Below are 22,888 nucleotides of genomic sequence, written 5' to 3' on the forward strand. Positions count from 1 at the left end.
ATGAAGCTTCCTGATGTATTTATATACATTTCTCTAAAGTATTGAAGAATACAGAAGATTGTCCAGCAACACATAACAAGCAAAACCCACCTTGCACATGATGACAAGGAACTCAGGAAGATACTAGAAAAGTACAAGTAAATTACCCACCTTTTCTGGCGGCTGATACAATGGAACCACCATTTAAGGTCACCAGCATAACCTGAGAAACTAGAGTTTATCACCCTCTAGAAAAAGTACCAGTGCCCTGGTATCTCTTGAGGGAAGATCTTAAGTGAGGGTCATTTGATGGCTATACCCAGCCTGATTTAAACCCAACATGGAAGAGCTGGAGTTCCTTTTCAGAGCATACTGGCCTCCAAATTGGGTTACCTTAGCGTTGTGATCCTATTCATCTCTTGGCTCAAGTAAACCTTGTGTGCGCGTGACATCCTGACACCACAGACCAAAGAGCAGAGATTTGACATATCAATGCGGTGATGATTTGTGTCAAGTTATGCACACATGATCCCAGTGTTGGTTTGTGCCAAGAAAAATGCCCAAGTCTGCCGAGTTGACAAACCAATCCAGTGTTGGTTTCTAACAACGCACTGCTTGATTCCAAGTATGCCCAGCCTGTGAAAAGATCTAGCATATTTTGTGTCATTTTTACATCGTTTCTCACTGTAGGAGCATGATCAACTGTCAGAAGACAAATGAAAACCCAAAACTGATGACATGGCATGCAGCCCAGATTTTCCACTGACATGCTGATGTGGCAGACAGAAATCAGTCGGTGATTTCCCCAGCAGCCTACTGATGTGGCAGTGTACGGACATACCCGTGATTTATGGGGCAGCCTATGGGGCATCTGCTTTGAACGAATCTTTTGGGGAGGAGCTTTTCACTGCAATTGCTTTTAGGCCTAGGGCCTTTAGTTGGTGGAAGCAGAGCAGAGCCGGCTATTGTACCTTTGTCAAGCAATAAAGAAATACCAAAAGGGGTGCCAGACTTTGGGGCCAGTGCATCTAGAAGCCGAACTCTGTTGCTTCGTGTCCACTCTTCTCTTTTCTCTCTCTCTTCAAGTTCAATTATTGCAGTTTCTGTTTGTGTGTTGCTATTGATTTCTCGCTTGGATGTCCAAGCTTGTTACAATGGTATCAGAGCTTAAATGATTCTTGTTCTATAGAGGATACTGTCACAAAGTGATGACGTGGCAGCCCGAGAGCAGAAACTCTAACTGCTGCTGAAACCCTAATTCTGGAAACCCTGACCCTAAAACCTGCCAAAACCCCTAAAACAGCAGAAACCCTAACCCTAACCCTAATGGCAGTAGTGTAATTCCCGGAAAGTGCGGAGGCATGATGACGTGGCACCATACGGCAGAATTCCGGATAGTGCGCTGATGCTTTTTAGCTACGCAATTTTGAGAGAGATCTTTGCTGGTGCTTTTTCCTACCCAATTGGAAAAGAGAGAGAGTCTTTGCTTTAAAAATTGATAAGCTCCAAAGAGCTTGAGAGAGAAAAAGAACCCTTGCTTTATTTTTAAGCTTTTGGGGCTCTGCGTTTGGCATTCCTTGTAAAATAAATATGTGGATTGGGCTCCCACTCTGCAGAGCATCTGGACGCACAGTCTGAGAGTGAGACCCAACCACTCTTGTACTTTGAACACTGATTAATACAAAAAGAAAGACCGAAAGGGGCCAGTCTTTTGGGAAATCTCTAGGCACGGAACTCCGCCGGGCCAGTGCAAATCTATTGTGAACTAAGAGTTGTTTTGGTGCTGTCGCGATTGATTCTTGACTTGAAGTGTCCAAGTCTGTTACAGTGGTATCGGAGCACATCCGATTTCTCTTCTACGGGAAATCCGATCCCAATTTTTTTCCGCATCACCTATGGCTTCACGCAAGGATCAATCGACTCCCTTTGCATTCGGAGATGCGGGCAGGGATCACAACGAAGATTCCGGCAAAGAGTATGGCCTACCTCGGCCTACTCAGGCGGAGCAACGAGAGATGAAGCGTCGTCAATTGATCGGCGATGCAACAAAGATGATGCTCAGTTTTGCGAAGGACCCAAAATTGGCAAAATATATGAGCGAGACTTCTTTTCAGGAAGTGCACGAGCAGTGGCAGAAACCCACAACACCACCCCCGAAACCCGCTCTCAAGAAACCTTCTGCTCACAAGACATATTCAGAGAAGGAATTAGAAGAGGTGGTTGATGCACGGATTGCTCAACTTTTTGACACGCAGAACAAAGCTAAAAAGCACGGCAAAAAGCAGAAGAAAGGCACTGACTTCCCGGGTTATTTGGGTCGTCAGTCGACATTTGATAAGGCAAAGAAACAGAAGAAGCGTGTTCGATTTGAAGGAGTACCCAGTTCTTCTTCTTCTTCTTCTTCTTCTTCTTCTTCTTCTTCTTCTTCTTCTGACAGTTCTTCTAGCTCTTCGGATTCGAGCGAAGAAGACAGAAAAGGCAAAAAGCGAAGCAAGAAACAATGCTTCGGAAAGGGCAAGAAAAAGGCAAAGAAGTGTAAATCTCGCCCAGTGAGTGACAGTTCTACAGAGGACTTGTCTACAGACAGTTCAGACTCTAATGACGCCAACTGTTATTCGAACAAGAAGAATTTTTATAAAGCCAACCAGTATGACTTTCTAGAAGATTAAAGCAAGAAAGTCCGAGAGTTTAAGGAAGGTGGACAATCGATCAAATTTGACACTTTTTCAGGATATAAAGATGCTTCGAAGGCTTTGTCTTTTATACAGCAGTTTGACATCGCTTTCGCGGGAGGACACTACTCAGAGCACTCCAAGATTCGGAGAGCTGCCTCTTATTTTAAAGGAAATGCTCGAACTTGGTGGTCCACGCTTCTTTTAAACAAGACTGTGCCAGTTAAATGGCTGAAATTTAAGAAGCTTTTTATTTCTTCTTAGCTGACGCAAGTGTATGAACGCAATATACGATCTGCTTGGAACCATCTTTGGATGACCAAGAGAGATAAGTGGATGCTTTTTGCGAGAGATTCTGGAGCTCTTTTCTACCCGCCTCTTTGTTCAAGAAGATCTCGTTCAGAGAACAGATTGAGCGGTTGGTCTACCTACAGAGATCCGAGATCACTGCTTGGAACAAAAGTCAGCTTCTATTCAGGAGTTGATGAGTCATGCAAAGTGGGGTTTTGCCATTCACTCTGGCAGTCTGACCTACCCCACTGATGAGGTCATGACACAACGAGCCGAAAAGACTTCAACGAATGAAAGTAGAAAGAGAAAGAGCAACCCAGAAAAGAAGGATGCACAACCCAAGCTTACTCCTGAGGAGAGAGCTCGCTTCATCAGGGAGGGGAAGTGTTTTGGATGCGGGGAACATGGACATATCTCCGCGAAGTGCCCTAACAAGGCACCGAATGAACAAGATGAAGAAAGGCCAGAAAGTTCTAAAGCCTGAACCGAATCAAATGAATGAAAGTACAAACTTTGCCGCTTTTGGGGCAAAGTGAAGGATCAAGAAGCTCTTTTGAAGGAGCCAAGGCCAACTTCTTTTCACTTGGAATTGGCGGCTCGATTTGGAACTACGCCCGACAGGCTAAGACCACAGGCGGAGGTAGTTCGACTGGCACCCGGACGGGATGTAGCCATTACACCGAGCATTGGCAAACAGGGGTGTTCAGGGCACGCGAGTGATGTTCTACTCGAAATCCCTTGGTTCCACAAGAACTACGCCGTGGTTGACTACCGGGCCAAGAAAGCGACTTTGACAAGTGAAGGGCCCAGAGATTGTACTTAATGAACTTCAGTTTCTTTACTCATTCTTTTGGGAGAGAATTGAACGATGGATAAAGGTCGAATATGTTTTGACCTGAACAAATTTTTCTCCACACTCATGCATGCCGATTGCTTTTTAGAGAGCCTGAGGATCATACCATTGATCTGATACCTGGAAGCACGCCACCGGACTGGGCACCTTACCGTGTGAGCCGAGCACAGAATGAAGAGATTATGAATCAAGTGAAAGACCTCTTGGAAAAGGGTCTTGTCCAGCCTAGTACTTCACCGTATTGCTCTCCAGTGTTATGGGTTTCGAAGAAAGACGGACCTTGGAGAATGTGCATCGATTATAGAGCTCTCAACAAAATCACCATCAAGAACAAATTTCCGATTCCTAGGATCAAAGATATACTCAATAGATTACAAGGATCCTCGTGCTTTAGCAAGATTGATTTGAAGAGTGGATATCATCAGATCAGAATCGCGTCGGGAGACATCTACAAGACAGTCTTTCGGACGACTTTTGGGTTATTTGAGTTTTTGGTGATGCCTTTTGGCTTAACCAATGCTCCTGCGACATTTAACCGGATGATGGACAGGATTTTTCGAGAGTACAGGCTATTGTTGGCACTTTCTTTGACGATATCACTGTTTTCTCCAAGAATGAAGCAGAATACAGAGATCATCTGCTTCAGGTCTTTCAGGCATTACGACATCACAAGTTCGTGATTGATGCAAAGAAAAGTGAATTTTTCCTACTAGAGATACACTTTTTGGGACACATTGTCTCAGCAGCAGGAGTGCAAATGGATCCGGCCAAGATAGAGACTATCTGTGATTGGCCCGATTTGAAGAATGTCCATGAAGTTAGAAGCTTCTTGGGACTGTGTTCGTACTACAGGTGGTTCATTCGAAAGTTTGCAGAGGTTGCTTCCCCTTTGCATATCTTGACACAGAAAGGAGTCCCTTTCTCGTGGGGACCCACACAAGTGACTGCCTTTCAGACATTGAAAGAGAAATTGACTACGGGACCAGTTTTGACTTTGTCGGACTTGCAAAAGTCATTTGAAGTATATTGTGATGCTTGTGGTCGTAGTCTCGGTGCGGTCTTAATTCAAGAAGGCCATGTCATTGCTTATGAGAGCCGATTGTTCTCAAGGCCGGAGATGACAGCACAGATTTATGAGAAAGAGATTTTGACGGTTATCCATGCTCTTACTCAGTGGCGGCATTACCTACTCGGAGCGGATTTTACTGTCTTTACAGACCATCAGAGTTTGCGCTACTTCTTGTCACAGAAGCAGCTTTCGGAAAAGCAGATGCGGTGGGCGAACATCTTGTCACAGTTTCACTTCCAGATTGTCCATGTTCAGGGACAGAAGAATGTGGTGGCAGATGCTTTGTCTCGGAAGCCGTTGGTTCTGGCTATTTCCGCGATACATCATAGGAGCTTCGAGGATATGGTCGACCAGTATGCCACACATACAGATTTTGCAGACGTTTTCACACGGATACGGGATGGGGAGACAGTAGCGGGATATTCCATTTGGGATGGCTACTTGATGAGAAAAACCATCTTGTGCGTTACACAGCCGTTGAGGGAAAAGGTTATGATTGAATGCCACTGTCCACCTTTTACGGGTCACCGCAGCATTGCTACCACCATGAAAGGGGTAAAGAGATACTTCTTCTGGCCGAGACTCAAAAAGGATGTGGAAGAGTTTGTGCGCATTTGCTTAGTATGCCAGAAGGTCAAGTTTGACAGGCATAAAGCACAGGGATTGTTACAGCCTTTACCCATACCCACCCGCCCCTGGGAAAGTATTGCAATGGATTTCATTTTTGATCTCCCGAGAGCACAGAGTGGTCACGATGGTATCTGGACTGTTATTGACAGATTTAGCAAACAGGCTCATTTCATTCCAATAAAGAAAACAGTCAAGCCGGATCATTTAGCGATACTGTTTGTGGCCCAGATTTTCAGATTACATGGCATGCCTGAGACGATTGTCTCCGACACGGACCCAGATTTACGAGTTTGTTTTGGAAGGTAATTTGGGAGAACATTGGTACGCGCTTGCAGTTCTCGTCATCGTTCCACCCGCAGACTGACGGGCGATCTAAGATTGCCAATTTAGTGGCTTTAGATTTATTGAAGTCTTATATCTCGGATCAGAAGACTCAATGGGAAAAGTACCTACCTTTGGTGGAATTTGCCTACAATAACACGATACACTCTTCGACAGGGAAGGCGCCATTTGAGATTGTTGAAGGTGCTGCAAAGGTTCCACCCTTCCTAAGCACGAAAGATAAAATTTTTGAAGCGGATGAATACACGCGAGACTTAGATACGGCTTTTGCCAAGGTTCGCGAGGCTTCGCAGAAATCTCAAGAACAACAGAAAAAGGCAGCGGATCGCCATCGTCGCGACTTGAAATTGAAGGAGGATGATTGGGTGCTCTTACGTTTTGAGAAGGCACGCCTCATTAAAAAAAAGGGAAAGGAGAGGCTTTTTCCAAAGTTTAGTATGCGATACAAGGACCTTTCCAGATCTCTGAAAAGATAAATGATGTCTCCTTCCGACTGAAACTGTCTGATACTTGGAGGATTCACAATGCATTTCATGTGAGTCTCTTGAAACCTTTCAAAGGTGATGTGCCTGATGATGGGGAGCCTAATGAGCAACCCGAAGTGGAAAAAAACGAGGAGATCCTTGTTCCTGAACAGATTTTGGCACATAAGGATACGAAGAATAAAGGTAAAGTCCGAAGGCGTTTCTTGTTTAAGTTCAAGAATTGTCCTGCATTGGATACAAAGTGGATGATGGAGGAGGACCTAGCAGATACTCCTCAGATTGTGAAACTTTACCTCGAGGCTTTTGGTTTAGCATAGTCTACTCCAAATGGAACCCAGAATTCAGCTTGGCTGGAGATCTGGTGCAGTGGGATGCACAAGAGGGGAGTTACTCCGCTCCTTTGTCAACAGATGCCTCGTTTTGATACTAAAGTCACTGATGTCTCTTTGAGCTTCAAGGATATTGAGAGCTGACAGTATTCTGTTGGATGACTTTATGAAATGGAATTTCTGAATATGATACTGATTTGTTTTTTACTTCTTTTTAAGTGCAAAAACTGATAGACGAAATGACTGCAGCATTTTGGTCTGATTGATCTCGAATAGACATGGTTGCAATAGGGGTTAGTCAATCGGGACATCGATGAGGTCCCAATTGGATCTGATGCGATTGCTAGCTACATTGCCGATAAATCATGGTCTAAAATCCGAATGAATGTTCAATGTCATGTGATGTCTAGTGATGTCATGTGATGTCGTGTGATGTGACGGTCGATTGACATGTGCTAGATGTGTGTTCCTAGTACGTAGGTACTAACAGTCACTGTCTGCTAAGACGGTTTATGGCCTCTGTCTGTTTTGCAAGCGTAATCGAGGGCGATTACAATGCTTTCAAGAGGGGGGTATGTCACAAAGTGATGACGTGGCAGCCCGAGAGCAGAAACCCTAACTGCTGCTGAAACCCTAATTCTGGAAACCCTAATCCTAAAACCCGCAAACCCTAAAATCTGCCAAAAACCCTAAAACAGCAGAAATCCTAACCCTAACCCTAATGGCAACAGGGTAATTCCCGGAAAGTGCAGAGGTATGATGACGTGGCACCATACGGCAGAATTCCGAATATTGCGCTGATGCTTTTTAGCTACGCAATTTTGAGAGAGATTTTTGCTGGTGCTTTTTCCTACGCAAATTGGAAAAGAGAGAGAGTCTTTGCTTTAAAAATTGATAAGCTCCAGAGAGCTTGAGAGAGAAAAAGAACCCTTGCTTTATTTTTAAGCTCTTGGGGCTCTGCTTTTGGCATCCCTTGTAAAATAAATATGTGGATTGGGCTCCACTCTGCAGAGCATCTGGACGCAGAGTCTAAGAGTGAGACCCAACCACTTTTGTACTTTGAACACTGATGAATACAAAAAGAAATACCAAAAGGGGCGCCAGTCTTTGGAACCAATATCTCTAGGCACGGATGTCCGCCGGGCCAGTGCAAATCTATTGTGAACTGTGACTATTTTGAAGTGGTTATTTGGTGCTGTCGCGATTGATTCTTGACTTGGAGTGTCCAAGTCTGTTACAGATAAAATCTTTTTTTATTTTTTGACAACACACAGGGGTTCTAGCAATGAATCTAACAAAGACGACACCCCTCCGACCATGCGTCAACGGGAAGATGATGAGCACTCAAATCCCAGCAGAGGAATGGAGGAAACTAACGAAGACTCTGATGGGAGCCTCCTTCCAAGGACTCGGGAGACCATGGTGACGGTGGATCTCGTCAAGACGGAGTATTGACATTAACTCTAGGTTGACACGTGCGCGAAGAGAATGATCAAGTACTCCAAAGACTCGAAATATGTGAAGTACCTAAAGGAAGATCCAGTTGGTGAGGTTCACTCTAGATGGTGAGAAGCCATCTACTCACCTCTCATGTCGACCTTGAAGACAAAATCAAAGTTGGGCACAAAAACGCGGAAACTATATTCACAGGAAGTGTTTGACGAAATTCTTGAACTAAAGATCAATCACGTTGATGAAAAGCAAAAAGCACTCTCCGAAGAAAAGCAAATCAAAGCCTAGTTATCTGGGCCGGAAATCAACTTTTGAGGAGGCTAGTGGAGCCAAGAAGCATGTTCACTTCAAGGAAGATCCCAGTTCACCGTCTTCATCTTCGTCTTTAGACAGCTCAGAGAGTTCCTCTTCCTCAGATTCTAGTGAGGAGGAATTGTGCAAGTAGTGACTGACAATGGCAGTAATTGTCTATCTTTTGGAAAATGAGTTTCCTACCATTGTGTGGACACCTTGTGCTTCTCATTCCTTGGACTTGTTCATTGAGGATATTGGCAATATACCTTGGGTAGGTGAGCTCTTTGCTACTGCTAGGAAGATGGTCAAGTTTGTGACTAAGATTGCGCTTGAGCATTTTATTAGAGTGCGGCCAAATCTTAAACGCACCATTAGCTGTGATGAATGGCTTGCTTGGAATGACATTAGTAAGCCAAGGTTCCTTGAGTTCCGGCGTAATATTTTCAATCAATCTTGGTGGGTGGAGGCGGAGGCATAAATCGCATCTACACAGTTCTACACATCACCGACATGGTGGGGAGCACATTAGGCCTACTCTACAAGCACATGGATAAAATTGGGGAGGCTCTCAACAGGAATACATACTTGCCATCAGAAAAGTAATTCCTATCTCATTTGTAGCTACTTCAAATCTCATGTTTTAATTAGCTGAATTTTATTTGCACCTTTGTTTAAGTCATATGTGTCATGCCATTCAATGTCACAGGGTTGATGAGTTGAAGGAGGTGTGGGAATCACGATGGAATTGGTTTCACAAACCAATCCATGCTATGGCGCATGTGTTACACCCTATATGGCGTAGTGAAGACCAATTTCTGTCAGATGAGCTAGACAAGGGATTTTGTCACAAATTGGTGACGTGGCTAGCCCCGTACACACACAGACCCACATGTCCTGATTATGCGCCGACAAGCTGACACGTGGCAATGTACGGACCTCTGGACTTTGCGGCGCAATCTGCACTGATGTGGCATTTCCGTATGGAAACTGCGTAAAAAGCGCGGGCTGTGAAACCGGCCCGTGGGGCGGTAGGCGTTGGCTTTCACCCGAAATTCTTTACTTTAGACACACACACAGAGCACTTTGCAAAGGAAACCTGCGACGGGAATTAACACTTGAATACACACACGGCTCGGAAGCTAGAATGCCCGGAGCAGATGTCGACAACCTGTAGGCCCCAAAATTGGCGCCCCTTTCGGTATTTCTTTATACTTTGAGAGGGTAAACTTAAAAAGTAGAGTCTTGGGAATCCTTTGTCTATATCCAACTAGATACCACTTGATTTGGACAGATTTCGGCAGCATAACAACTCCAAAACTTGCGCGAAACCAATTCCCCTGCTGGAACTCACTTCCATTGGCATAAACCCTCTGATTCCTGCCCAAAAACAATAAATTCAGCACGCTGTATTTACTGGTTTTTGCCCTGTTTTCAGCCCCAAGCAGTCCCTTAACTGTCCTCTGTCAGTGGGGCACTATTCCCAATGGTTCTGGCGTCAGTATGGCTGAAAAACAGTCAATTTACAGCGCATACACAGCGCTGAAAACGCACCTATACAATGAGGTTATGACCCTCACCGGTGCCTACTTTGGAGTAGCAGTTAGCTACCCATGTTCCTGCTCAAGGAGGCTCTTGCCTCAGCACAAAAGCATGAAACCACACAACTGTACATCAGTCAAATGAAGAGCCCTCTTATGGGGCATCACATAACTGCACGTAGGAGGGAGAGAGAGCAGTGTGTAGCGTGCAGGGCATCACTCCTGGCACCACACTGTACATAAAAGGGACAGAAAGCACTCCATAGCTCTTAACCTGTGACAGATTCTCAATGAAGCATCCATAAATCAAGCGCCCCCTCTGCTGCCCGTGACCTGTAATGCATCTGTGAACAAATAGATGCAAAAAGGGGAAGATTTCCATGGCTGCCAAAATCTGCATATCGCTGAAAACGCAGCAAAACAGCCCTGTAAACACGCTTCTAATGCCTTCCAATGCTAAAAATGAGCTCCTTGGACCTAGGCAAAGTAATGGGAAGCTCAAAAATGGAGAGAAATGGCTGAAAATCAGAGTTAGCAGCCTCCAAAACTGCTCTCAAAAGTCAGTTACAAGTTTTGTTCTCCCAGACTTGGTAAATTGACCAAAAAGTGCCACTTGGCACTCATACATGCAATTTCCCCGCATTGGGCTTCCTGCTTAAAAATCTCTCAACTGGTGCATTAGTTGACTTTGCAGCAGAGTAATAAAATGTTCCCCTGGTCATACCGAAGATAATAACGCGAACACATTTCACGGCCCAAAATAGCAGTTCCCTAAATTTTAGGAAATGATTCCGTTGGGCTCCCACTGGTCATCCGACCATCTATCCTCATTGGGACCGCATCCAAAAGTGCAATGTGGCCCAACTATCGGATACTTTCTGTTGGTGATCCCACCTTGACTTTATGCATTTATTAAGTTCACGTCCTAGTGTCCACCAACTTGCTCAGTGCGACGAGGGTACCTACATGATCTTGAACTAAGCCTAGACATCCTTTTACTTTACGAGTTCCAGTGCCGACCTGAAACCGGCCTGTTCAATCCAAAAAGGGCGGTAGACTTTACTTCAAACCTTGATTTACCTTTCACCCATTATTAGTCGTCTATTCTACCAGTACTTTCAAGACACAACAAAGGGGAAAGGGATACAGGCTGCTAGATTGCACCTGTATGAGAAGACCGACACCACATTGGCCCCTAACTTAGGCGCCCCTTTCGGTATTTCTTTATTGTTAAAAAAGAGGGAATAAACGCTGTGGTTCCCTACAAGCTACCCCGCACAAACTTGGCTGAATTTCAGCTGTTCTGGCCCGATTTCGGCAACATAACTGTACTAAGACCCTTCACAATCAGTATTCCCACGCATGGAATGACTTTCCCGACGCATACGGGCACTTTGCAAAACCTGGCGAGAATCTGCAGCGCGCTGAATTCTCTGTTTTCAGCCCCGAAAATGCGCCAATTCACCTGTACAGCGGTCCCATCGCGTCCCCGAACCTCCTGGGGGTATTAGGGACCGTTTAGGGCCAAAACCCTAAACCTGCAAAAATACACAGCAGCCTGTAATTTACTGTTTCGGGCTCCGTTTCGCGTGCCGGTCGCATCCGTAGCAAGTCCTCGAGCTCCCGCGCCTGTAGGGCTACTTGCCCTTTGAATCGGACAAGATTTCTGGCGTGAAACCTCTCCGAATTCACCTGTACCTGCGGGGGATTAGCCGCTAGCTAATCCAGTACCTGTGCAAGAGGCTCTTGCCTCGGCAATCGCACATGAACCCACACAACTGTACATTGGTCAATTGAAAAGCCCACTAGAGGGGCATAACATACTGCCATATGGGGAGAGAGAGGGCAGTGCGTAGCGTGCAGGACATCACTCCTGGCACCGCACTATACATAGGTGGGAAAGCAAGCACTCCATAGCTCTTAACCTGTGAGACAGGAAACTTGAAAATGAGCTCACACCTGAAAATCACGTTTTCGCCTTCTCTATAAGTAGTAAACTGGCCTCAGAGTGCCAAGTGTCACTCATTTGTGCATTTTCCCGCTTTAGACCCTCGGGTCTAAAAATATCTCACTTGCAGCCTCTGTTGACTTGGCCACAGAGTAACAAAATGATCCCCATGCCAAACTGCACGTAATGACGCAAAGACATTTTCAGGTCCCAAAATAGCAGTTCCCTAAATTTTAGGAGATGCTGCCATTGTATCTTTCTAGGTCATCTGACCCCCTTTGTACACTGCAGCCACACCCATAACTGAAATGTAGCCTCTGTAGCAAAGGATTCCACTTTGGCTAGTCAATGATCCCAATTTGGCTAACCATAGTCCTTGTCCAACCTTAGTGCTCTCTTGCCCTCAGGCCTGGACTCCCTCTGGACAGTTCTACACTAGCTATGCAATGCAAGGCAGTTAGATTTCCCGAGGGGTGTTTCCAAAAAGTGAAAGTAAATAGATAATAAGAAAGAAATCAACAAAAAGGAAAGATAGTAGTCACACGCTGGTGACATACCCCCCTCTTGAAATCTCAAACGTCCTCGTTTGCATCTATGTCCTACATGCTCATAGTCAACACTGATGTATTCAACACCTGTCGACACATGTACGACACATACATGCTCATTGTCAACCCTGGTGTATTCAACACCTCGTCGACCCATGTATTGCCTGCGTGTGAACCCTGTCCCAATGACATAGTGGTAGCTTCGCACTCTGCCATTGCTTTGAGTCACTAACTTTCCAATGACAAAATGGTAGCTACACATTTTGCCACTGTCTTATAGTACACGTTGGATCCCGTAACACTTTCGAGCATACCCAAACCGATAGTTTAAGAATGTAGTTACACATGTACCCTTTAATAGAAGCAATTACTGTATCCTTGACAAACTGACAAGAAATACTCACTTCTATAGCACTAACCATACTTTTGGACATTCCATAAGAGCAATTGCCAAACTGACAATCTGTACAGCTCTAACATTCATGTAACAGGTATTTCATTTGAGCTCACTTTAAAATACCATGTACATCATTTCTTTCAGAAGCCATTGTCACACTGACAATCCATGTAGCTTTTGAACTCAAGGGGTCAAGGTAGGTTGCAAATCGAAGGCTTCAAGGTAAAGTGATAACACAGTTGGTGACTCTGCAAGTTCACCTTCTTCCATCCACTTAGCATCCATTCCGGCTCATCTTCAGCTAGCATATCTTCTGGCACATCACCCACATAGGGTCTGAGAAGACTCACGTGAAACGCATTGTGAATCTTCCAACTCTCAGGCAATTTCAACCTATATGCAACATCACTGATTATGTCGCACACTTGAAAAGGCCCATAGTAACGCATGCTGAGCTTTGGAAACATTCTTTCCTTACCCTTCATCTTCTTTAACCTTGCCTTTTCAAAGCGTAAAAGCACCCAATCACCAAGTGAAAATACCACTTCACGACGGTGACGATCAGCTGCTTTCTTTTGCTTTGCCTGAGTCTTTTCTAAGGCCACTTTGACCTTCTTGTACATTTCATCCATGTCCTGAACATACTAATCTGCTTCAAATATCTTGTCCTTTGTATGCAGTATGGGAGGAACTTTCTTGCCACCTTCAACTATCTCAAAAGGTGCCTTGCCAGTCGATGAATGCACTGTATTATTGTATGCATACTCCAATGGCAAATACTGCTCCCACTTTCCTTTATGCTCTGACACATAGCCCTTCAGCAGATCTAGGACAGTAGAATTTGCCTCTCCTGACTGCCCATCTGTTTGAGGATGAAATGACGAAGAGAATTTGAGCGTTGTGCCCATATTCTCAAACAAGCCTCTCCAGAACAAACTTGTGATGCGTGGATCACGGTCGCTAACAATCGACTGTGGCATGCCATGATACTTGAAAATATTGCTCATAAAGAAGCGTGCCATCTGATCTGGCTTTATCTTCTTCCTGACAGGAATAAAATGAGCCTACTTGCTAAATCTGCAAATGATGGTCCAAATACCATCGTTTCCTGTCTGCGTTCTCGGAAGATCAAAGATAAAATCCATAGCAATACTTTCCCATGGTTTATCTGGAATAGGTAGTGGTTGCAATAACCCTGGTGCCTTTTGCCTGTCAAACTTGACCTTCTGGCATATTAGGCATTCTCGCACAAAGGCATCCACATCTCTTCTCAATGTAGACCAGTCGAAGAATGTCTCAACCGCTTTAACTGTAGCATCAATACCACGATGCCCTGCATACGGTGGGACATGACTCTCTTCCATAAATTTGCGTCGCAATGGCTTTGTGACACACAATTTGCCATGCATCATCATGAACCCATCTTTGAGAAGATAGTGTTCATGACGTTGTCCATCCATTAGCTGCTCGAAGACCCTTGCAAAATCTTCATCATTTGCATATTGTTCCCTCATATCATCAAGTTCATGATGATAAGGAATTGACACAGCTGAAATTTGTGGCTTCCTTGACAAGGCATCAGCCACAACGTTCTTCTTGCCTTCCACATGCACAATCTGAAAGTGGAACATGGACAAGATATTTGCCCATCGCATATGCTTCTCAGATAACTTTGCCTGTGTCAAGAAGTATCGCAAGGTCTGATGGTCCGTTAGGACAACAAAGTCTGCACCTAGCAGGTAGTGTTTCCAACTTAAGAGCGCATGAATCACAGCTAGTAACTCTTTCTCATAGACCTGCATGGTCATCTCTGGCCCTTGCAAGATTCTACTCTCATACGCTACTACCCTGCCATCTTGCATTAGCACTGCACCAATGCTACTACCACAGGCGTCACACTGGACCACAAATGACTTCCTAAGATCTGGCAACACAATGACTGGATCCGAAGTAATCTTTTCCTTTAAGAGATTAAAAGCTGAAATCTCTTTCTGTGTCCATCTAAAGGTGACTGCCTTCTTTTGAAGAGCATGTAAAGGTGAAGCAATCTCAGCGAAATTTCGGATAAACCTTCTGTAATAGGAGCATAGTCCCAAGAAACTTCGGACATCGTGCATCGTCTTCAAATTTGGCCATGACTTGATCGCTTCAACTTTAGCAGGATCCATTCTGACACCATCCTTTGAGACAATGTGTCCGAGAAAATGAATCTCTTCCAGAAAAAATTCACTTTTCTTTGCATTGATGAGTAACCTATGACTGCGTAGCTCTTTGAACACAATGGCCAAGTGATGCCTATGCTCCTCTTCATTCTTTGAGCAGACTATCATGTCATCAAAGAATGTACCAACAAACTGCTGGTGTGGACGGAAAATTCTGTCCATCATCCTATTGAACGTAGCAGGAGCATTTGTGAGACCAAAGGGCATCACTAAAAATTCGTAAAGGCCAAACGTTGTTCTAAAAGCAGTCTTGTGCACATCCTCTGATCTAATGCGGATCTGATGGTACCCACTCTTTAGATCTATCCTGCTAAACATAGCTGCTCCTTCTAATTTGTCCAGAATGTCATCAATTCTAGGTATAGGGAACCTATTCTTGATGGTATTCTTGTTCAGTGCACGGTAGTCGATGCACATACGCCATGAGCCATCCTTTTTCTGCACCAACAACACTGGAGAACAGAATGGGGATGAACTGGGCTGAATCAGCCCCTTTTCTAACAGCTCCTGTACTTGGCTCATTATCTCTTTCTGTTGAGCCGCACTAACCCTGTACGGAGGCTTATTTGGTGGGCTACTACCTGGCACCAAATCTATCGCATGGTCCTCAGGTCTCTCTGGCGGTAATTGAGACGGTAATGAATTGGAAAAACAGTCACTATACTGTTGTAAAAACATTGACCTTTCTTTATCTAGCACAGATAAATTTGATTTATCACAATCTGACACTTCACGTGCGAAAACCAAGTACGCAAAAAGATGCTTTTTTATTACAGAAGTAATAGCAGAAGCTGATACAGTGGGAATAGACTCCCCTTTAAGCTTTACATCCAGAATGTGAGTCTTTCCCCTGCTCTGTACAGTGATCTTTTTGTTGTAGGCATCCATGATTCCCTGTACACGAAACAACCAAGGAATACCTAACAACACATCACATCCGTCCAGTGGCATGATGTAAAATTCTTCTGCATCTACATAGGACTAGATATGTAGGCGCAACTTTCCAATGATGGGTGTCACAGCCTCTGTATGGCCAGGACATGCCAAACCTGCCTCTGCTGTATACCCCATCTCTTCAGGTCTGATTCCCAACTTGGAAGCCAATTCTAGGGAAATGAAGTTGGCTTTGGCACCTGGATCAAAGAAGATAAGAACTGTTTGATCCCTGACCTTTCCCCATGCTCTGCAAAGCTCACTTGCATCTGAATTTGGCTTGTCGCCCACCATATCTGGCACTAGACCAGCCATGGGCTTCTTTCCTTTCTTATCTTCCTTGTCTTCAGAATCAGCTGGCCTTTTCTTTGTAGGATAATTGTAAGCAATGTGGCTTGGCTGCTCACAGATGAAGCATTTGTTCTCTGACCTCAGGACCTTCTTTTGCTCTTTCGACTTGCGAGGAAAACGTCTTTTCCATTTCTTCGTTGGTCCCTTTTCTGATTCAGCCGAAGCTTTGCCTTTCCCTGCATTGGCTAGCTCCTGAGTCCCTTTGGGAGCCTCATTGGGAACGTGCTTCTTCGCTGAATTTTTCTTGGCTGATCCTTCCTTGACGCCGGTATTGAATTCACAATCTTCTCCCTTGAGCAAACCATTGCCAGTGTTTGCTACCTCGATGAGCTGCGTCAAAGTAGTGACTTTGGTCTTCGTGCAGTACTTTCTCAATCCTTTGGGTAGGCCACAACAGTATTTTTCAATCTGTTCTGTCAATGGCACAAACCTATAGGAAGTTACTGGAAGTAGAGCTTTCCAAAACTTCCGATTGTAGTCATCCAGATTCTTGCAAGTGGCAGCATTAAGCCGGTGCCATTCTGTCATGACATCTGCTTCAAAGTCATCAGATAACCATGCTGCTGCAAAAATCTGCTTGAAGTAAATCCATGTGGACGGAGCTTGCCCTTGAAGCAATAAAGTTGTCCACCATTGTCCCGCATTCTCTGTCAAGAAAGTGGCTGCCTTGCGAACCTTTGAAGCCTCTGTAAAGTTTCCCCCTGCATAGGCCTTGTCAAACTGCTGGAGGAATGAGAGAGCCTTCTTCCTGTCATCAAACCCTGTAAAGGTCGTGAAAGTCACACCTTTGCCACCTTCTTTGTACGGAGTTGGCCTCTCCGGCGGCGTTAAATTGTCATATGGAAGTGACTGAAACGTGGGAACACTGTTAGGGTTCATTTGTGTTCCCTGACCGCAATTAAGTTGACCTGGAAATGCCATATTTGGCTGTTGATTTGTAATTCCAGCCATACCATAATTTGCCTGTGGCATCCCAAATTGGCCCTGAGTGCTTTGAAGCCCTGGTAGCATGCCGTGACACCATACATGGGGTTAGGCATCATCGTTTGAGCACCCCCAAACACTGTTCCTAGCGTGTAAAACTGATTTCCAGGTGCATGACCAACCATGCTCTGGAATACCGATCCACCTCCAAAATAGCCAGGATGTACCGAAGGTGGTGGGAAGACCTGTTGCATAGCCTGTAGGTTGCTTCCCTACCCATTAGAACCAGCTATAGGCTGTTGAAAGGTGGCGGGCTGAACTGGTACAGCTTGAAAGACTAGCATCTCAGCCACCTGTTCTTGCACCTTAGGCACAGGTTGTGGAGACATTCTCCGTCAAGTGTACAGGTGTTTCCTGTGCAGTATGAATCACCTGTGCTCGAGCCTTAATAGGCTTTTGAATATGATCCAGTGACCCAACTTGCTGAGACGGAAGAGAAGGTTGCAGAAAGGCTAAAAACCTCGGGTTCTGCATTACTTGTGTGAACATAGCCACTGCAGTAGCCAACTGGGTCCTGAATATATCATCATCCGTCTATGGTGGTCTTGAAGACTCACCCACTTCATGTGTCTGTTGACCCTATGAAGAAGAAACCTCTTCAGTCACATCATCTGGTCTGTCAGCCATAATTGCAATTCCCTGTGTCTGGTCTATGATCCCCTGTGTCTTCAAGCCCAAACTGACCAAGGCTCACTTCTATGGGAAAAAGTGATTTAATCCCGTCGATGGAACCATGAAACCGGCCTGTTCAATCCAAAAAGGACGGTAGACTTTACTTCAAACCTTGATTTAGCTTTCGCCCATTATTAGTCGTCTATTCTACCAGTACTTTCAAGACACAACAAAGGGGAAAGGGATACAGGCTGCTAGATTGCACCTATATGAGAACACCGACACCAGATTGGCCCCTAACTTAGGCACCCCTTTCGATATTTCTTTATTGTTAAAAAAGAGGGAATAAACGTTGTGGTTCCCTACAAGCTGCCCCGCACAAACTTGGCTGAATTTCAACTGTTCCGGCCCGATTTCGGCAACATAACTGTACTAGGACCCTTCACAGTCAGTATTCCCACGCATGGAATGACTTTCCCGACGCATACGGGCACTTTGCAAAACCTGGCGAGAATCTGCAGCGCGCTGAATTCTCTGTTTCAGCCCCGAAAATGCCCCAATTCACCTGTACATCGGTCCCTTCGCATCCCCGAACCTCCTGGGGGTATTAGGGGGGACCGTTTAGGGCCAAAACCCTAAACCTGCAAAAATACACAGCAGCCTGTAATTTACTGTTTCGGGCTCCGTTTCGCGTGCCGGTCGCATCCGTAGCAAGTCCTCGAGCTCCTGCACCTGTAGGGCTACTTGCCCTTTGAATCGGACGAGATTTCTGGCGTGAAACCTCTCCGAATTCACCTGTACCTGCGGGGGATTAGCCGCTAGCTAATCCAGTACCTGTGCAAGAGGCTCTTGCCTCGGCAATCACGCATGAACCCACACAACTGTACATTGGTCAATTGAAAAGCCCACTAGAGGGGCATAACATATTGCCATAGGGGGGAGAGAGGGCAGTGCGTAGCGTGCAGGGCATCACTCCTGGCACCGCACTGTACATAGGAGGGAAAGCAAGCACTCCATATCTCTTAACCTGTGACAGGAAACTTGAAAATGAGCTCACAGCTGAAAATCACGTTTTTGCCTTCTCTATAAGTAGTAAACTGGCCTCAGAGTGCCAAGTGTCACTCATTTGTGCATTTTCCCGCTTTAGACCCTCGGGTCTAAAAATATCTCACCTGCAGCCTCTGTTGACTTGGCCACAGAGTAACAAAATGATCCCCATGTCAAACTGCACGTAATGACGCAAAGACATTTTCAGGTCCCAAAATAGCAGTTCCCTAAATTTTAGGAGATGCTGCCATTGTATCTTTCTAGGTCATCTGACCCCCTTTGTACACTGCAGCCACACCCATAACTGAAATGTAGCCTCTGTAGCAAAGGATTCCACTTTGGCTAGTCAATGACCCCAATTTGGCTAACCATAGTCCTTGTCCAGCCTTAGTGCTCTCTTGCTCTCAGGCCTGGACTCCCTCTGGACAGTTCCACACTAGCTATGCAATGCAGGGCAGTTAGATTTCTCGAGGGGTGTTTCCAAAAAGTGAAAGTAAATAGATAATAAGAAAGAAATCAACAAAAAGGATAGATAGTAGTCACACGCTGGTGACACGACCAACTTCCCGTCTGCGCGTGAAACTACTGTTCACATTGGCCATACAATGTCCGACCGTTTGCAACTTCAACAAGAGGGTCTCAAAAATTAAACACAAATCATTGGAAAGAAACCAACAACTAAGGTTAGCAGTTGCCGCGTCCTCCTGACAAGCTGATTTACGACAGCTTTTGGGGCTGAATGCTTTACTTTTTTGAAAGCTTTTGGGACAGTTGCTTTTGAATTAAGAGCTTTTGAGTTCAATGCTTTTGGGGCTCTACTTTTGGGCATCCCTTGTACCTTTAAATAAGTGGGCAAGGCCTCATTAGGACATCTGGACGCAGAGTCTGAGAGTGAGCACCTACCTGCTTTCTTGTACTTTGAACACAGATTAATACAGAAAGAAATACCGAAAGGGGCACCAGCCTATGGGGCCAATACCTCTGGGCACGGAACTACGCCAGGCCGTGTCAATTTTGTAACTGTTTTGCAGTAAATCTCTATTGTTTCGTGATAGAATCTTGACTTGGAGTGTCCAAGTTTGTTACCGCTTTTGAGTTTAATGCTTTTGGGGCTCTGCTTTTGAGCATCCCTTGTACCTTTAAATAAGTAGGCAAGGCCTCACTTCTGGGAGCATCTGGACGCAGAGTCTGAGAGTGAGCACCTACCCGCTCTCTTGTACTTTGAACACAGATTAATACAAAGAGAAATACCGAAAGGGGTGCCAGTCTTTGGGGCCAATACCTCTGGGCATGGAACTACACCGACCTGTGTCAATTTTGTGAACTGTTTTGAAGTAAATCTCTGTTGTGTCGTGATAGAATCTTGACTTGGAGTGTCCAAGTTTGTTACAGTGGTATCAGAGCGCGGCCCATTTCTCTTCTACCGAAAAATCTGATCCTTTTCTCGCGGCACTTATGGATTCTAACAAGAAACAGTCAACTTTTTCTGCATCTGCAAATGCCGGAGGACATCACGAAGAAGATTCTCATGATCAATCAGAGGAAGAGTATGGCGCACCTCGGCCTACTCAATTTGAGATTGAAGAGATGGAACGTCGACAATTGGTTGACCAGGCAACAAAGCAGATGATTAAAATTGCGAAGGATCCAAAATTTGCAAAATTTTTGTCTCAGCAATCCCTCGCAAAAGTACATACCCAGTGGCAGAAGGCCACAGAGCCACCCATCACACCAGCAAAATCAAGAAACCTCCTTCTCCGAGGATGTTTACAGAGCAAGAATTACAAGAGGTGGTTCAGACACAAATCAGCCTGCTTTTGGACGCAAAGAACAAATCCAAAAAGCACGATAAAAAGCACAAGAAAGGGACTGACTTCCCGGGTTATTTGGGTCAACAATCTTCTTTTGCATCGGCAAGAAAGCAGAAGAAGCATGTACGATTTGAAGGAATACCCAGTTCTTCTTCTTCTTCTTCTGACAGTTCTTCTATCTCTTCTGACTCGAGCAAAGAAGTCAGAAAAGGCAAAAAGCGAAGCAAAAAGCAAAGCTTCGGAAAGGGCAAGAAAAAGGCAAAGAAGCCTAAATTTCGCCCAATTTCTGACACTTCTACAGAGAAGTCATCCTCAGATAGTTCGGATTACGACGATCACATGTTTTATGCAAAGAAGAAGCATTTCTATAAAGCCAACCAATATGACTTCCTCGAAGAGAAAAGCAAGAAAGTAAGAGAATTCAAAGAAGCTGGACAATCAATTAAATTTGACTCTTTTTCTAGATTCCGTGATGCTCCGAGGGCTTTGGCCTTCATACAACAGTTTGACATAGCTTTCTTTGGAGGGCATTACTTAGAGCACTCCAAGATTAGGAGCGCTACATCTTTCTTCGAGGGAAATGCTCGAACATGGTGGTCCACCATTCTGCTGAGAAAGGAAGCTCCAGTTAAATGGTTGAAATTCAAAAGGCTTTTTATTTCTTCTTGGCTGACTCAGGAGTACGAACGAGATATACGAACTGCTTGGAATCATCTTCGGATGACCAAGGGAGATTCTCTAGACGCTTATTGCGAGAGATTTTGGAGCTCTTTTCTACCAGCCTCTTCATTTAACAAGGTCTCGTTTAAAGAACAGATTGAGCAGTTTTGTTGCAGACTTCCTACAGAGATCCGAGACTACTGCTTGGAACAAAAGTCAAATTCTATTCAAGAATTGATGGGTCATGCGAAACGCGGTTTTGCGATACATTCTGCAATTTTACTTACCCCACTGATGAGATCTTGAATCAAAGAACCCAATAGACTTCTAATAATGAAAGTAGAAAGAGAAAGAGTTCCCAAGAAAAGAAAGACAAGGATTCACAACCCCGGCTCACTCTTCGAGAGAGGGCCAACTACATCAAAGAGGGGAAGTGTTTTGGATGCGGGGAACATGGGCACGTCTCCGCGAAGTGCCCTAAAAAGGCACAACAAGATCAGAATGAAGACAGGCCAGAGACTTCGAGATTAGATGAGGAACGTGGCAAAAAAGGCAAGATGAAAGCAGGACTGGTTCCAGATTGCATGGGTACTGACCCAAGCACGATTGATGGAAGTACAGAACTTTGCCGAGCTTGGGGCAGATCAAGAAGCCTTGATTTTCTTTGATGGAGGAGCCAAGGCCAACTTCATTTCACCTGAATTGGCGGCGCGGCTCGAGATTACACCCAATCGGATGGGACCACAAGCAGAGGCAGTTCTAGCAGCACCCGGATGGGACATAGCCATTACGCCTGTCATTGGCAAACTTCGGTTGCATTGTCAGGGGTATTTGGGGCACGAGGACTTTTATATAATGCCCTTGGAAGGTTGTGATGTCCTCCTTGGAGTCCCTTGGTACCATAAGAACAACGCCGTGGTCGATTATAGGGCGAAGAAAAAGCGACATTGACAAATGAAAAGAGTCGAAAAATTGTACTTAATGTGAAATTGAAGGGAGAGTTGGTCCCTATTGTATCGGCTTCGGCCATTTCAAAATTAATGAAATCCAGTCTGTTTGTTTACTCTATCTGTTTGAACACTGGACGAATCTGTCTGAACTTGATAAAGAACGCCAAGATTTTCTCCACACTCATGCCGATTGCTTTTCTGAGGGCCTGCCAAGTGAGTTGCCACCATCTCGTCTGGAGGATCATACCATTGATCTGATACCTGGAAGCACACCACCAAACCAGCCACCTTACTGTGTGAACCGAGCCCAGAATGAAGAGATTATGAACCAAGTAAAAGACCTTTTGAAAAAGGGTCTTATCCAGCCGAGTACTTCACCCTACTGCTCTTTGGTGTTGTTGGTTTTAAAGAAAAACGGATCTTGGAGAATGTGCATTATATATACAGAGCTCTCAATAAAATCATTATCAAGAACAGATTTCCGATTCCGA

The 22,888-nt window shown here is 44.9% G+C and overlaps 1 protein-coding gene across 2 annotated transcripts in view; it reads right to left on the reverse strand.

Moving 5' to 3' along the window:
- LOC147426066 (uncharacterized) overlaps positions 1–22,888 on the reverse strand; it is an 80,074-nt gene that overhangs the window by 39,784 nt on the left and 17,402 nt on the right. The window lies entirely within an intron of this gene.

The sequence above is a fragment of the Adiantum capillus-veneris genome, chromosome 24 (genome assembly GCF_014529385.1).
Source record: "Adiantum capillus-veneris isolate H3 chromosome 24, ASM1452938v2, whole genome shotgun sequence".
In the NCBI taxonomy this organism is placed as follows: domain Eukaryota; kingdom Viridiplantae; phylum Streptophyta; class Polypodiopsida; order Polypodiales; family Pteridaceae; genus Adiantum; species Adiantum capillus-veneris.